This window comes from Saccopteryx bilineata, chromosome 1 (genome assembly GCF_036850765.1).
Source record: "Saccopteryx bilineata isolate mSacBil1 chromosome 1, mSacBil1_pri_phased_curated, whole genome shotgun sequence".
Lineage (NCBI taxonomy): Eukaryota > Metazoa > Chordata > Mammalia > Chiroptera > Emballonuridae > Saccopteryx > Saccopteryx bilineata.
Genome location: NC_089490.1, coordinates 183173921 through 183191849, shown reverse-complemented (window position 1 = coordinate 183191849; position 17929 = coordinate 183173921). Strand labels below are relative to the sequence as shown.

The following is a 17929-nucleotide window of genomic DNA, read 5'->3' as shown; positions in this document are numbered from 1 at the left end:
CTGACATCACATCTAATAAAGTATCATCACTTTCCACTATATCGGTGCTTTTCAATGGGTGTGCCACAAAAAATTTTAAAACATGCAATAACTGACTAGTTAGGGCCACTGACCTCTTTTCCCTTAGACTGACAAATTTAAAAAAATGACAACAGTCAACACACAATAGCCATCCAGTGTGAATGAATCAAAATTATGTGTATTTTTGGGGTTAGATTGTCAAAACCTGTACTTTTTGGTGTGCCACAGAATTTCAGTCATTAGTTTATGTGTGCCATAGGATGGAAAAGGCTGGAATTCATCGCTGCACTGCATAACTGAAGAATGTAACGACAAAATGTTTTCTTTTTGGCAAGCACAGATTGGCTTTTATGAAACTAGCTATGAAACAAAAGCGACTAAAAATGCTTAATGAAATTTATGTTTCAATCTTTTTTAATAATATTAGTGAGTTTCCAAGGCAGGTAAGATTTAGAAGTCAAGATCCTAGAGAAGAAAGCACTCAAAACCCATTTGGCCTGACTTTTCCCACGGAAGTACTTGCTCTTCACAGGAGGGCACAGAAAAACTAAGCAGAACTGTGTCAGTCTTACAGAGCTAGGGACACAAACATTGAAGTTTACAACCTGTCAAGGTCAACAGGTCCAGTCGATTACCCAAGCTTACAGAAGGAACCCAGATATACCTTCGAAAATGAGAACTAGACCAGGCCTCAAATATACGAAAGCAAACCCTCACACAACATTATGGTGATTTATACTCAGATTTGCTAGATACTCAAAAAAGCTAAATTTTTTTGCAGACTCTGAGGGCGGGGAGAAAAAGAGACCTCATAAGATCTCAGTCAGAACTGCTCTATAGAACTTCCCAAGCCTGTGGAAAGAACTAAAGCCTCAAGTTCAAGAAGCAAACAGAACTCCAAGTTTTCTTAACCCCAACAAACCTACTCCAAGGCATATCATAATGAAATTGACACAAACCAACAGCAAAGAAAAAATTCTCAAGGCAGCCAGGGAAAAGAAGAATACAACATATAAAGGAAGGCCCATTAGATTATCATCAGATTTCTCAGCAGAAACTCTACAAGCTAGAAGAGAGTGGACCCCAATATTTAAAGTCCTGAAAGAGAGGAACTTTCAGCCACGAATACTATACCCATCAAAGCTATCCTTCAAATACGAAGGAGAAATAAAAACATTCACAGATACAGAAAAGATGAGGGAATTTATCATCAGAAAACCCCCACTCCAGGAATTACTAAAGGGGGTTCTCCAATCAGATACAAAGAACAAAAAAAAACAGAGCCACAAGTAAAAGCTCCAAGAAGAACACAATAAAACCAAATTTAAACTGTGACAACAACAAAAAGAAAGAGGGGGAGAAGACGGAGATTAACAGTAGCAAAGGACGATGGAGTGCAAAAGTACTCACAAAATAGTTCGCTACAATGAACAGGGTAGGGACCCTTTTCATTACTCAAAGGTAACCACCATTGAAAAAACCACCACAGAAGCACATGAGATAAAAAAGATAGCAACAGAGGAAAGATGTATGGAATACAACCAAATAAAAACAAAAGATAGAAAAACAAAAGAGAAGGATCAAACAAGACACAAAACTAACAGAAAGCAAGATATAAAATGGCAATAGGGAACTCACAAGTATCAATAATTACACTAAATGTAAACGGATTAAACTCACCAATAAAAAGGCACAGAGTAGCAGAATGGATTAAAAAAGAAAATCCAACTGTATGCTGCCTACAGGAAACTCATCTAAGTAACAAGGATAAAAACAAATTCAAAGTGAAAGGCTGGAAAACAATACTCCAAGCAAATAACATCCAAAAAAAAGCAGGTGTAGCAATACTCATATCGGATAATGCTGACTACAAGACAGGAAAAGTACTCAGAGACAAAAATGGCCATTTCATAATGGCTAAGGGGACACTGAATCAAGAAGACATAACAATTCTTAATATATATGCACCAAACCAAGGAGCACCAAAATATATAAGACAGCTACTTATTGATCTTAAAACAAAAACTGACAAAAATACAATCATACTTGGAGACCTCAATACACCGCTGACGGCTCTAGATCGGTCATCCAAACAGAGAATCAACAAAGACATAGTGGCCTTAAACAAAACACTAGAGCACCTGGATATGATAGACATCTACAGGACATTTCATCCCAAAGTGACTGAGTATACATTTTTCTCCAGTGTACATGGATCATTCTCAAGAATTGACCATATGTTGGGCCACAAAAACAATATCAGCAAATTCAGAAAAATTGAAGTTGTACCAAGCATATTTTCTGATCATAAAGCCTTGAAAATAGAATTCAACTGCAAAAAAGAGGAAAAAAATCCCACAAAAATGTGGAAACTAAACAACATACTTTTAAAAAATGAATGGGTCAAAGAAGAAATAAGTGCAGAGATCAAAAGATATATACAGACTAATGAAAATGACAATACGACATATCAGAATCTATGGGATGCAGCAAAAGCAGTGATAAGAGGGAAGTTCATATCGCTTCAGGCATATATGAACAAACAAGAGAGAGCCCAAGTGAACCACTTAACTTCACACCTTAAGGAACTAGAAAAAGAAGAACAAAGACAACCCAAAACCAGCCGAAGAAAAGAGATAATAAAAATCAGAGCAGAAATAAATGAATTAGAGAACAGAAAAACTATAGAAAAAATTAATAGAACAAGGAGCTGGTTCTTTGAAAAGATCAACAAAATTGACAAACCCTTGGCAAGACTTACCAAGGAAAAAAGAGAAAGAACTCATATAAACAAAATCCAAAATGAAAGAGGAGAAATCACCACGGACACCGTAGATATACAAAGAATTATTGTAGAATACTATGAAAAACTTTATGCCACTAAATTCAACAACCTAGAAGAAATGGATAAATTCCTAGAACAATACAACCTTCCTAGACTGAGTCAAGAAGAAGCAGAAAGCCTAAACAGACCTATCAGTAGAGAAGAAATAGAAAAAACCATTAAAAACCTCCCCAAAAATAAAAGTCCAGGCCCTGACGGCTATACCAGCGAATTTTATCAAACATTCAAAGAAGACTTGGTTCCTATTCTACTCAAAGTCTTCCAAAAAATTGAAGAAGAAGCAATACTTCCAAACACATTTTATGAGGCCAACAAAACCCTCATACCAAAACCAGGCAAGGATGGCACAAAAAAAGAAAACTACAGACCAATATCTCTAATGAATACAGATGCTAAAATACTAAACAAAATACTAGCAAATCGAATACAACAACATATTAAAAAAATAATACATCATGATCAAGTGGGATTCATCCCAGAATCTCAAGGATGGTTCAACATACGTAAAACGGTTAATGTAATACACCATATCAACAAAACAAAGAACAAAAACCATATGATCTTATCAATAGATGCAGAAAAGGCTTTCGATAAAATACAACACAATTTTATGTTTAAGACTCTCAACAAAATGGGTATAGAAGGAAAATATCTCAACATGATAAAGGCCATATATGAGAAACCATCAGCTAACATCATATTAAATGGCACTAAACTGAAGGCTTTCCCCCTTAAATCAGGAACAAGACAGGGTTGTCCACTCTCTCCACTCTTATTTAATGTGGTACTAGAGGTTCTCGCCACAGCAATCAGACAAGACAAAGAAATAAAAGGCATCCATATCGGAAAAGAAGAAGTAAAGGTATCACTTTTTGCAGATGATATGATCCTATACATCGAAAACCCCAAAGAATCCACAAAAAGACTACTAGAAACAATAAGCCAATACAGTAAGGTCGCAGGATACAAAATTAACATACAGAAGTCAATAGCCTTTCTATATGCCAACAATGAAACAACTGAGAAGGAACTCAAAAGAATAATCCCCTTCACGATTGCAACAAAAAAATAAAATACTTAGGAATAAACATAACAAAGAATGTAAAGGACTTATATAATGAAAACTATAAACCATTGTTAAGGGAAATCGAAAAAGATATAATGAGATGGAAGAATATACCTTGTTCTTGGCTAGGAAGAATAAATATAATCAAGATGGCTATATTACCCAAAGCAATATACAAATTTAATGCAATTCCCATCAAACTTCCAATGACGTTTTTTAAAGAAATAGAGCAAAAAATCATCAGATTTATATGGAACTATAAAAAACCCCGAATAGCCAAAGCAATCCTAAAGAAAAAGAATGAAGCTGGGGGCATAACAATACCTGACTTCAAACTCTATTATAGGGCCACGACAATCAAAACAGCATGGTATTGGCAGAATAATAGACACTCAGACCAATGGAACAGAATAGAAAGTCCAGAAATAAAACCACATATATATAGTCAAATAATTTTTGATAAAGGGGCCAACAACACACAATGGAGAAAAGAAAGCCTCTTCAATAAATGGTGCTGGGAAAACTGGAAAGCCACATGCAAAAGAATGAAACTGGACTACAGTCTCTCCTCCTGTACAAAAATTAACTCAAAATGGATCAAAGATCTAAACATAAGACCTGAAACAATTAAGTACATAGAAGAAGACATAGGTACTCAACTCATGGACCTGGGTTTTAAAGAGCATTTTATGAATTTGACTCCAATGGCAAGAGAAGTGAAGGCAAAAATTAATGAATGGGACTACATCAGAATAAGAAGTTTTTGCTCAGCAAGAGAAACTGATAACAAAATAAACAGAAAGCCAACTAAATGGGAAATGATATTTTCAAACAACAGCTCAGATAAGGGCCTAATATCCAAAATATACAAAGAACTCATAAAACTCAACAACAAACAAACAAACAATCCAATAAAAAAATGGGAAGAGGATATGAATAGACACTTCTCCCAGGAAGAAATACAAATGGCCAACAGATATATGAAAAGATGCTCATCTTCTTTAGCTATTAGAGAAATGCAAATCAAAACGGCAATGAGATACCACCTCACACCTGTTCGATTAGCTGTTATTAGCAAGTCAGGTAATAGCAAATGTTGGAGAGGCTGTGGAGAAAAAGGAACCCTCATACACTGTTGGTGGGAATGTAAAGTAGTACAACCATTATGGAAGAAAGTATGGTGGTTCCTCAAAAAACTGAAAATAGAACTACCTTATGACCCAGCAATCCCTCTACTGGGTATATATCCCCAAAACTCAGAAACTTTGATACGTAAAGACACATGCAGCCCCATGTTTATTGCAGCATTGTTCACAGTGGCCAGGACATGGAAACAACCAAAAAGCCCATCAATAGATGACTGGATAAAGAAGATGTGGCACATATACACTATGGAATACTACTCAGCCATAAGAAATGATGACATCGGAACATTTACAGCAAAATGGTGGGATCTTGATAACATGATACGAAGCGAAATAAGTAAATCAGAAAAAAACAGGAACTGTATTATTCCATACGTAGGTGGGACATAATAGTGAAACTAAGAGACATTGACAAGAGTGTGGTGGTTACGGGGGGGAGGGGGGAATGGGAGAGGGATAGGGGGTGGGGAGGGGCACAAAGAAAACAAGATAGAAGGTGACAGAGGACAATCTGACTTTGGGTGGTGGGTATGCAACATAATTGAACGACAAGATAACCTGGACTTGTTATCTTTGAATATATGTATCCTGATTTATTGATGTCACCCCATTAAAAAAATAAAATTATAAAAAAAAAAAAAAAAAAAAAAAGAACTGCTCTATAACAACCAATCATAACACAGAAGACCAACCAATCGAACAGTATGATTTGGAGCAATCAAGAGCACACATTTGGACTCATTTGCATAAAACTGGAACACCTAGGAATGTGTTGGAGCTGTATCTATAAAAGGCGCCCCTCCTTTGTCTCAGTGGAGCACACTTTCTGTATTCACCAGCGACTGCACTGCCCCAGTTTGCAAATGGTTTCACCTGAATAAAGTCTCCTTTTCTGTACCTCTTTGGGAGTTTTGGTTTATAAAGGAAGTTTTAACCTACATATATCATTTATATATAGAAATCAAACACAGATTTAATAACAATTATTGACTTGGGGTGGTGAACACACAATACAATTTACAGATGATGCATAATAGAATTGTACACCTGAAACCTATCTAATTTTATTAACCAAAGTCACCCCAATAAACTCAATAAAAATTTTAAAAATAAACAGTCTAGGGGAGAAGCTGCAGTGAGTGAGCTGCCAGTCCTCCTGCACTGTGCTCCTACCATCTGCATCCACCCTCATATGAGAGTTCCTAGGATTGAAACTGGACCAATAGAATGGAGACTTTCCCTGCCTAATCGGAGCTACACAGCTATGGCCTCATTTGCACCCTTATCAATCAATGAGAGCAGCTCCGTTCTAATCGGGCCAGTACTTTTTGGAGCAATCAGACTGTGAGAATTTGGCAGGAGCAGGAACTTCTCTTGTAGGGAATCACCCACCTAACCTTGAACCCTCTATGACTGGATCGGGGACCTTTAGTTAAAAACCCTGAGTGTTATGTCTCTTGGATGCAAACACCAAGAAGCTGTGAGTGACCTCTGTGCAGACACAAAGGAACACATGTGAATGGGCTTTAGAAAATTAGCCTAGAGGTTCTAGATGCCCCTTCTTTTGTGCTTGTTAATTAGCAAAAGAAAATAAAGTACTGTACTGACCAAAATTACCCCTTTCTCCATGTCCGCAAGAAGTCCATTCGTCATTCTTTCCCCTTGTCACCTGATCTCCATCCCTTGTGATCCGGTTACCCTGTTCTGCTTCTGATCAATAAAAGCTGAGGGAGAAGGAGATTCAGGTTTGCCTCTCTTGACTGCCTCTCCCTCTTCTCTTGACAACAGATTGTGTCTTAAGCAAGTTTGTCCATGGGACACTGGTAGTTCCCCACGGGTGGGAGGACTACACTCTCTCTATAAGTCAGCCTCCCTCTTTCTGCGGAGTGCACTCTCAGTGTCCTCCAGAGACTGTTTTCCTGCCCCAGCTGTACGGCCAGAGCCAGAGCTGATGCCGGCAGGAGCTGTGACACTGGCGCGAAGGGGACCTGGGCTGCGAAAGCAGAGCTGGGTCCCCCAAGTCCCTCACCCAAGCTGTGCAACAGCCACCAGGACTGTACTGAGCTCTGTCCATGCTGAGCGAGCTCACGGCCATCCTGTTCCACAGCTGTGCTGCAATCATGTTTGTGCTGTTGGCACTGAATCAACTCTCTTCCCTTCACTGAACCCCATATTGGGAACTCCTGTAGGCACTGAACTGGTGACAACAACCTTTGGTTGACATGACGCTGTACAAAGAAAAGATTCACAAAGGGCGAGACGAAGCAGGACAGTGTGAGATTTTATCACACTACTCAGAATGATATGCAATTTAAAACTTCTGAGTTGTTTGTATCAGAATTTTCCATTTGAAATTTCTAAACCATATCTGACCACGGGTAATTAAAACCATGGATAAAGAAGGAATCAACTGCGCCTTGATTAATACAAGGAAATAATGGCTTTAAGAAGCCAAATTTAGATAAATAAGCACTTCAAATGATAAATGAACCAGAGAAATAGACATTCAGAGCTTTGAGATTCTACATTTGCATGTTCCTAAGAATACAGCTTATAACCAGGTGTAACAGATAGAAAGTTACTAAGTATTTTTTAACAATATGTTCACAAACTTGATCTAATTGACATATTATATAGCACTATATCCACTAAGTGAAAAATAAACATTCTTTCAGGTAAACATGGAATATATAGAAAACCAGGCAAAATGTGGAATAACAAATCTGTAATAAACTTCAAAGGAAATCATACAAAATATGTCCTCTGTCACAGAAGAACTAAACAAGAAAAAATAACAAATCAGAACACTCTGAGCGAAGAGATTCTCAGATGGCATCCAACTTTCCCAACTGTCTCTTAGCCTCTACAGAAGTCAACACAATGTCTTTACTATGATTTTTGGGTAACATTAGTTTTTTCTACGGCTATTAAATGGTACACATTCAGGCATTACAGATAAAAGCAATCCCTGGTGTGATTTTAAAACTGCTAATGAATAACTTCCTATGACTCTACAGATAGAGAAGGCAAAGGCAGATGTGAAATACTGGTTTGTGCTTTTTAGTTTCTCTCTAGAGATAAAAAACCACACCATGAATTTAACATCAATAATATATTGCCTCACAGCACTCAAACCTTAATTGAATTGATCAGTCAATGGCACATTGTCTTCAAACAAGTTAGAAAAACTTCACAGTTATTCTAGTCTCCTCCTTCTTCTCTACCCCCTTCCTCCAGGCTCCTAATCAGCCAGCAGATATTGTCAGTTTTTCCTCTGTAGAATTTCCAGATTTAATGCATGTTCTCTGTTTCACAGCCAATGTCCTAAAAATCAAACCTTAATCATTGCATCTACATATAACTGAAAAAGTCTTCTGAGTACTTACTCTGATCTTTTAACATGTTTCACCACAATTCTCTGTCTTCTAAATTATCTATCCGTCAAAGATCTATCCACCAGTTTATACTATTATAAAGGTGAGACTAAGCACTAGAGCTGTTTCCTTACAGTGTAGTTGGGGAGAAAGAGAATACTATAAGGTCCTTTCCAGTAAACTCTACATGCTGTGTTGAGATCTCCAATAAGACAAGATCTTAGCCCTGGCCGGTTGGCTCAGCGGTAGAGCGTCGGCCTAGCGTGTGGAGGACCCGGGTTCGATTCCCGGCCAGGGCACACAGGAGAAGTGCCCATTTGCTTCTCCACCCCTCCGCCGCGCTTTCCTCTCTGTCTCTCTCTTCCCCTCCCGCAGCCAAGGCTCCACTGGAGCAAAGATGGCCCGGGCGCTGGGGATGGCTCTGTGGCCTCTGCCTCAGGCGCTAGAGTGGCTCTGGTCGCAACATGGCGACACCCAGGATGGGCAGAGCATCGCCCCCTGGTGGGCAGAGCCTCGCCCCTGGTGGGCGTGCCAGGTGGATCCTGGTCGGGTGCATGCGGGAGTCTGTCTGACTGTCTCTCCCTGTTTCCAGCTTCAGAAAAATGAAGAAAAAAAAAAAAAAAAAGACAAGATCTTGCATGATCCCATCTGATTGAGTCTGACCTGGGCAGAATCTGGGACTTGCTTCTAGGAAGAGAATACATAGCAAAGGCAACAGAACAGTCATTCTTTAATTAAGGTTACTCTGCACAGCAAAGATGATGGGATAGTCACTCCTGGGAATGTTACATTACAAAGCTCCACCTTAGCAGACTGAAGACTCTTCTGCCAGCCCTGAAAAGATAAACCGGCATGTTGTGAGAGCCATCCTGTGAGAGACACGTGATGAGGAGATACGGACAGCCATTAGGAGTTGGCTGTTGGTGACAGCCTACAGGAAAATGGAGACCTCAGCCCTATGAGTGAAAGGAAGTGAATTATGCCCACGACCACATAAGATTAGAAGAAGATTCCAAGCTCCACAGAGGAACACAGCTTGGCCAGCACCATTACTGCAAACTTGTGAAACTCTACATAGAGGATCTAGCTGAACGATGCCTAAACATCTAACCTACAGACATTGTAAGATGGTGAGTGTGCGTTGTCTTAAGCTGCAACCTTTGTGTTAATGTGTTATGCAGCAACAGATAAGTAACAGAAGTACAAACACAACATAAAACATATATGTGCCATCTACAGATGATGTACTGCAGAACTGTGCGCCGGAAACCTGTATGATTTTGTGAACCACTGTCACCCCAATAATTTAAAAAAAGAAAAAAAATACATGTCTATCATAGTTCTGTAGAGGCAAAATCATTGAGCTTCCCAAGATGAAAAAAGCATCAATAGAGAGCAAGATCATGAAGATGAGACTTAAGTAAAGGACAAACAACAGGAGAGAAAGGTCACTGTTCACAGTACTGGAAAAACAGTTACGAGGAGGAAAAACTGTATGTTATATTTTGAAGGGACCAAACACCCTTTCCTACCATTTATTTTTCAAGATGGACAGATAGATTACAGATTGACAAATCAATCAATATACATAATATTCATCCTTACTGTTATTTTCTTCTGATGCTTTAGTATAAAATTATTGTTGTAAAAAATCATGCAACGATTCAAAGGTCCCAACCCGTTCCATTTTTAAGATAAGCCACCACCATTAAGAGTTTATGTTCCTGTCCTTACATTGTAGAAACATATATAATATCTGTATATGTGTATGTGTATATATACACACAGTCGTTATGTATATGTGTGTATATATATATGTATATATGTGCTTGTGTGTAAAAATATTTTTAACACTTGCATTAATACATTTAATATAGTATGAATGAGCCATACTATACAAACCAGTTCATTTTACTTAATGGTATGCAATTATCATACAGAGGATTTCTGTGGACGGAATAGACCATAATTCATTAAACTAGTTCCTTATTCAGAGATCATTCATTCTTTCCTTCTTGACCCTGACAACTAAAATCATGACTATTTATCTAGTTACTGAAGGTAGAAATAAGTCATATTTGACTCTTCCTTCTTTGACATCCAGCAGACTAAATACTGTCCATTCTATCTCTGCAATAACTCTAAAAGCTGTTTCTATAATATTTTCCAGTGCCCCTCAGGCACTCAGCATCATGGCTTCAATTACTACAACAGTCTCCAATCAAACTTCTTTCCAATAGTATTATTAGTCTAGCCAATGTTCCACAGGGTCATTTTTCTAAAATGAAAATCTTATCATCACTTTATACTTTTAAAAAATGTTAACTACCTTCCCACAATGCACAGAAGAGTTAACAATTTAGGACGGCTTAGAAACCAGGTTCACTTTTGCTGCTCCTTTATTCTCTAAGACTGCTTTTTTCAAATATTATACACTGTACTTTTACACCTCTTTGCATCTGTTCCTACTAGTCTCTCAGCCAGGAATGACCTCACTTCTAATTCCATCTTGCCTATCTTATTCATCCTTCAAAGCAAAACTCAAGAGTCAACTAAATAAAACCTTTTCTGATCCTACATCTGTTTCCCTCCACAGAACTAATCCCCTACCAAGGTGCATATGCCTTTTTTGTGGTACTTATTACATTGTATCATTCTGTATGACACCATCTCAATTATGTATTTACAAATCTGTCTTCCATTCCAAATTGCACCTACCTTGCATAATGTATTCGTACAGTCCCAGACCATAGAACAGTGCCTAATCACTGCTGGGGACCCAGCAATGCTTTTAAAAAAAATAAACCTTTTTTAAAATTTTATTTTAGAGAGAGAGAAAGGAAAGGAGGGATGGAAGGAAGAGAGAAAGAGAGAGAGAGAAAGAGAGAGAGAGAGAGAGAGAGAGAGATTTGTTGTTTCACTTATCTATGCAGTCACTGGCAGATTCTTGTATGCGTGTGACTGAGGATCAAACCCACAACCTTGGTGTATCGGGACAACACTAACCAACCAGCTACATGGCTAGGGCCAAAAATAAACTTCTAACACTAGCTTATGCCAGGCAATTCCAGACTATCATATGTGAGAAATACAAAGATGCATAAAACTATCGACGGAGAGTGTACAGTCTAATACAAGAAGTCAGGACTATTCAATATATACAAATAGTAGGGTAACCATATAGTCCTCAAAACATTTCATTCTCTTATCTTCCTCAACATGAAATACAGCTTCCCTGATTTTCCTACTTAGAAGCTGCTTCTTCACTGTCTCCTCTCGTGTATTACCTCTAAATGTTGAGGCATCCCAGAGCTCAGTTCTGTGCCCTTCCCTCTATCTAAATTATATAATTCACCCTTTGACCTTTCAATCCAACTACTGCTGCTGATTCCTGTATCTACTCTCAGTTCTCAACTCACACAGCCAACTATCCAGCTACAATTTTCACTTAGATACCCACGGGCAGTTGAAATTTAAAATTTCCCAACAGAACTCTTGAATCTGCCTACCTACCTCAATAAAACCTCTTCCTATCCCTACCTCATTTTTTTCTCACTTCTATTAACTAAATCCACTTAAATTAATCCTAATCTAATTTTTTATTTATTGTCCCCTCACCTTAAAATCCAATTCATGAAGTTAAGTTCTACTGCTTTAACTCTTGAATATATCACATATATGTCTATGCTTCTCTCCATCAGCACAGCTATTACATAAGTCTAGGCCATCTTCATCTTCTGCTTGAAATATTTCAGTAGTATCTTCATTGATTATCTGTATCCATTCTTCCCCATACACTGACTCTAACACTATTCATTCTTTTAAAAATGTATGTTATGGGAAAAGGGAAACTGGATATATATATCCACATGCAAAAAAAAAAAAGTTGGACCCTTACTTTACACCATGTAGAAAAAATAACACAAATGAACTAAATATCTAAATGTAGTATTTATAACTATAAAACTCTTAGAAAAAACATAGGGCAAAATTTTCATAACCTTTGATTTGGCAGTGATTTCTCAGATATAAAACCAAGAGCACATACAACAAATTAAAAAGAAAACACAAATTAGATCACATCAAAATATAAAACTTCTGTGAATCAACAGATATAATCAACAAAAGAAAATGGTATTTCATGGAATGGGAGAAAATATTTGCAAATCATCCCTGATAAGGGGTTACTATCCCAATTATACAAAAATCTCCTACAACTCAATAACAAAAAATAAACAGCTGATTCAAAACTGAGCAAAGTATTGAACAGATATTTCTCTGAAGAAGATATACAAACGGCTAATAAGAACTAGAAAAGATACTCAAAATCACTAATTATTAGGGAAATGCAAATCAAAACCATGAGATACCACCTCACACTCATTAGAATGCCTACTATCAAAAAAAACCCCATAAAATTAGTGGTGGCAAGAATACAGAGAAATTGAAACCATTATGCACTACTGGTAGGAGTGTAAAAATATGTAACTGTTAAGGAAAACAGAACAGGGGTTCCTCAAAAAATTAATACATGATCCATATAAAATACAGATCACATTTTATATGGATCATATATAGATATTTTATGGATCCTATTTTGTATGAATCATATATAGCTCATATGATCAGGCAATTCCTCTTCTGGGTCTATAGCCAAAAGAATGGGAAGCAAGGACTAGCAGCACAATAATTACAATAACCAAAAGGTGAAAGGAACCCAGTGTCCATCAATGGATAAATGGAGAAATAAAATGTGATATATACACACAATGGGATTTTTTTTTCTTTTTCTTTATTTACAGAGACAGAGTCAGATAGATAGGGGCAGACAAATGGGAACGGATAGAGATGAGAAGCATCAATCATTAATTTTTGTTGCAACAACTTAGTTGTTCATTGATTGCTTTCTCATATGTGCCTTGACCACGGGCCTTCAGCAGACCGAGTAAACCTTTGCTAGAGCCAGTGACCTTGGGTCCAAGCTGGTGAGCTTTGCTCAAACCAGATGAGCCCACGCTCAAGCTGGCAACCTCGGGGTCTCAAACTTAGGTCTTCGGCATCCCAGTCTGACGCTCTATCCAGTGCGCCACCACCTGGTCAGGCCACACAATGGAATATTATTTGGCCTTTAAACGGAAAGAAATTCTGACATGTGCTACAAATATGGATGAAACTTGTGACACTAAGTGAAAAAAGCCAGACATCAAAGGACAAATACTGTATGACTCCACTAATATGAAGTACCAGGAGTAGTCAAATTCAGAGACAGAAAGTATAATCGTGGTTACCAGGGACTGGGAGAGGGAAGGGCGGAATGGCTAGTTATTTAATGGGCACAGAGTTTCAAATCTGCAAGATGAAATGAGTTCTGGAGATGGATGGTGGTAATGAATTCTAAACAATTTGACTTGGGTTGGTAAACATACAACATACAGATGCTGTATTATAGAACTCTATATCTGAAACATATAATTTTATAAGCCAATGTCACCAAATTTATATTTTAAAATTAAAATTTTAAAAATGTGAATAAACTTAATGCCACTGAACTGTACACATTCAAATGGTTAAAAATTAAGGTGGTAAATTTTACTTTACCTGTATTTTACCAGTTAAAAATAATTAAAATTTCACAAATAAACAGTGAAATGCCACATTCACAAACACAAGAAAATGTACATCATGTCACCCTACTTCCCCCCTGCTTAAAATTGCAATGTATTCTTACTGAACAAGATTAACTCCAAATTTCTTACCACAGCTTCCAGGGCCCTATGTGTGATCTGAAACCCAAATACTTCTGACATTTCCAAACCTCACTCTCTCCCTTACTCATTCTGCTCCGACCAGTGTGGCCTTTTATTAGTTTCAATAATATACCAACATCAGTCCCTGCTCGAGGACTCTGTTCTTGCTATCTCACCTTAAAATGTTGTGACCTACCTCATACTACTCAGCAACTTCTCTTCATTCAGGTCAACGATCACTTCACAAATCTTCCTTGGGCACTCTACACTGGTCTCCTATAAGCTTTCCCTTCCTTCATTCTCATAACATCTTGCTGTTTTCTTCTAAACATAAGTTACTATCTGAATTATCTTATTTATTACTTGTCCTCTCCTCCATGATGGTAGCATCTTATTCATAGCTACATCCTCCAGAGCAGCGCCTGGCACACAGAATGTAATCAATAAATAGGTACTAAACAAATGACAGAAATTGAGTGCCCAAACCACCCCAACCCTGGCTAGTTGGCTCAGTGGTAGAGCATGTAGAAGTCTGGGGTTCAATCCCCAGTCAGAGCACACAGGAGAAGTGACCATCTGCTTCTCTACCCTTTCTCCTTCTCTCTCTCTCTGTGTGTGTCTCTCTCTCTTCTCCTCCTGTAGCCATGGCTCAAATGATTTAAGCATGTTGGCCCCGGTGCTGAGGATTGCTCCTTGGCCTCACCTCATGCACTAAAATAGCTCAGTTGCTGAGCAGCAGAGCAGCCAGCCCCAGATGGACAGAGCATCGCCTGGTAGGGGACTTGACAGCTGGATCCCAGTTGGGGAGCATGCAGGAGTCTGTCTCTCTGCCTCCCTAACTCTCACTTAATAAAAAAAACCACCCCAATCTATTCCTTCGTCCTTCCTTTACATCAAATTTTAATTCCCTTAGGATCCAATTCAATCTTCTTTCCATCTAAAAAATATTCTGCAGTCCTATACTACAAAGAGCTTATTTTATGTCAGTCTTTACCTAATGCTTATTGTGTATACAGCATATATTATACTTGTTTATACAATTGTTATGTATATTTCTTTGGATTCCCTATCAGACCATTTATTGAGGAAAGACATCTCTTACTTACTCTTTTTTTTTTCATCAACCATAGCACTAAGAGTTACTGTTCAGGTATGCTGTGTTCAATCATTATTTGGTAAATGAATAGTTTGTGGCAATGTTTGAAAGTAAATAGTCTCAAGTATCTAAATTTATCTAATTGAAAGTAAAACTCTAGAGCTTTTAGGTCAGACATAACTATATCAAAATTTAAGTTTAAAACATTTTTACTGCATAGTGCAAAATATTCTTGTCTAATCTTATTTAAAGGAAAGCATAAAATTTGATTAGGGTGTACATAAAATATTTAATATTAGTTCCAAAGAAGAAAGCAAGCATATTTCTTTTCTTCATAATTTACAAAATGCTTTTAAGTCCAGAATTTCAGAAAATCCCCCTTTAAGACACAAATACAATCTTTTCATTATAAAAAATATAAAGATGAAATAATACATCTAAATTTTTTGTGCTTTTCAAAGGGTCTCTTTTTTCCACCACTATGCATATTTCCTGAATTATACAAATTATACAGTATTTAGCAACTGCAATTTATCCAACAGTTGTGTCAACTATTCTTCCCAACAAATTAAGAGATAAATTAGACTAAAGTTTTAATTATAATGAGTTTCAAAATATTAGGTTTACTCTATGTTAAATTATCTCTCTAAATGCAGAGCACAAAATGATTCATATATTTTAATATTAAGAAGAAAAATTATGTATAATTTATATCTACAGTGCAGGGAGAAAAAAAATGTTTGTGTCAGCCTTAGGAAACAAACAGCCCTATCAAGTGACCAACTAGAAAAGATTCACGCTAGAGGCTCAATAAATAACAGTAATGATGACAACCACCTCCCATAAGTACATTACAGCCCATTGTCCACATCTGATTATACTAGTCTAGACCTTGGGTAAGCACATACACACATTTTTACCAAGAGTTTCCCAATATTACTGCTCTATTTCCTGGGCTTTCAGTGACCCCCATTAGCAGCAACTGTCAGATTTTCTCTACTAAACATCTTCACCACTGATGGGAAAGGAAGCTACCATTTTTCTGCACCCAAACAACCCAGAATATGGAAGCAGCGTTCGTAAAGTGACAATCCTTCTAACATTGGGATTTCTTTAGAATTAACTAAAGAGAATAGTCAAAACCAAATTTGAGAGGGGAAAAGGTGTTTCTGAAGTCTTCCTTCAGCAATATGACAGCTATTAAAACCTTATCTCTCAGACTATATCTCCATTTATTAATATAGTCTTTATTCTTATTTTGCAGAATTATTACTTAACTCTCTATGTAACTGCCTGCTTGCTCACATCTCTCTCTCTCTCTCTCTGCCAACACATACATGACATATTCAATAATTCGATAACACAAAATTCCTTAAATTGGTATCTTTCTACTCCTTTCTAAGGTAAAGGTCTCTGTAACAACTCTAAGTAAAAGATGCAAAGAGTCTAACATCATAAAATACATAAACCTAAATAAAGCCCTAGAAAGAACAGAATGGTGACCAACAAAAGAATATTTTTAAAACTTTTTGTTTTTCAGAATTCTTTAGCAGGCTGCATACAAATTTATAACCAATCTAGAGCTTCCTCAGTTCAGAACTAGCCCAGGTGGTACCCACTTCTTGTGGAAGCTATAATCCTTCATCCGGGAGACTGCATGCACTTCACAACAACTGGAATGAAAAGAGCAAACACTCCACAAAGATATTTCTACCAGAAAATAGGAGAGCTCAGTAATTTAATATAAATTTTAAATTTAACATCAATGTCACAGCCTGATATCAAGCTATTTTTCCCAAACTTATTTTGCACAATAACCCCTAGTTGTGTCTTTTAAAACACTAACTCACAATGGTAGTGAGGTTAGAATGGAAGAATAGAGAGTTGACAAGTTCTAGATGAAAGAAATTCTTAGGACAATGAAATAATTTATTCTCAAGAGAATATGCATATATATGAGGGAGATAAGTTAGTTTTATGTAGAAAGGAAAAAAACATTGATGGAAATGGCTCTGCTAACTCCCCACTTGGAATGCAACACAGGATTTCTGTTACAACATATCTACCGTCTTCTAGTTTCCTATAACTGCCTTGGTCTCTTCACTACTGGTAGCATTTGCTCAGCATTTTGTAGGAACTCATCCTTCTAGATCCCACCTTGACTACCTTATTTAAATTACAACATCCTCTGCCCCACATTGTACCTATTCTGAGATTTCTCTCCTTGTTTTTCTCATAGCATTTATCACCTTCTGACATAATATAAACTTTTTTACTTCTTTATTGTTTATCTATGACAATTTAAATAAACTGTATTAGAGTAAGAATGTCTATTCTGTCTATTTGCAAATCCTTTATTCCCAAAATAGGTAGTGTGCATGTTTTCTAAACGAATGAAGTGAATTGACTGTTTTCAGTTTATTTTCATTTAATTCTTCTCAAAGTTTAGTTTTCTTTCCTCTTTCTCCAACCCCTAATTGACTTCCACTTTTATGTAATCATTTCCATTTAATATAGTAAATAATTCCATTTAAATATAAACTATAACAGTTTTAAAAAATACATAAGGCTATCAAATGTCTATTCAAACATAAGTATACTGAATCCACACTACCTGTTTCTGAAAGTTATACAT

General features: G+C 37.1%; 1 protein-coding gene across 6 annotated transcripts in view; it reads right to left on the bottom strand.

Annotated features, from left to right (window-relative positions):
- Positions 1–17929, bottom strand: part of LRBA (LPS responsive beige-like anchor protein) — a 634310-nt gene that overhangs the window by 370951 nt on the left and 245430 nt on the right. The window lies entirely within an intron of this gene.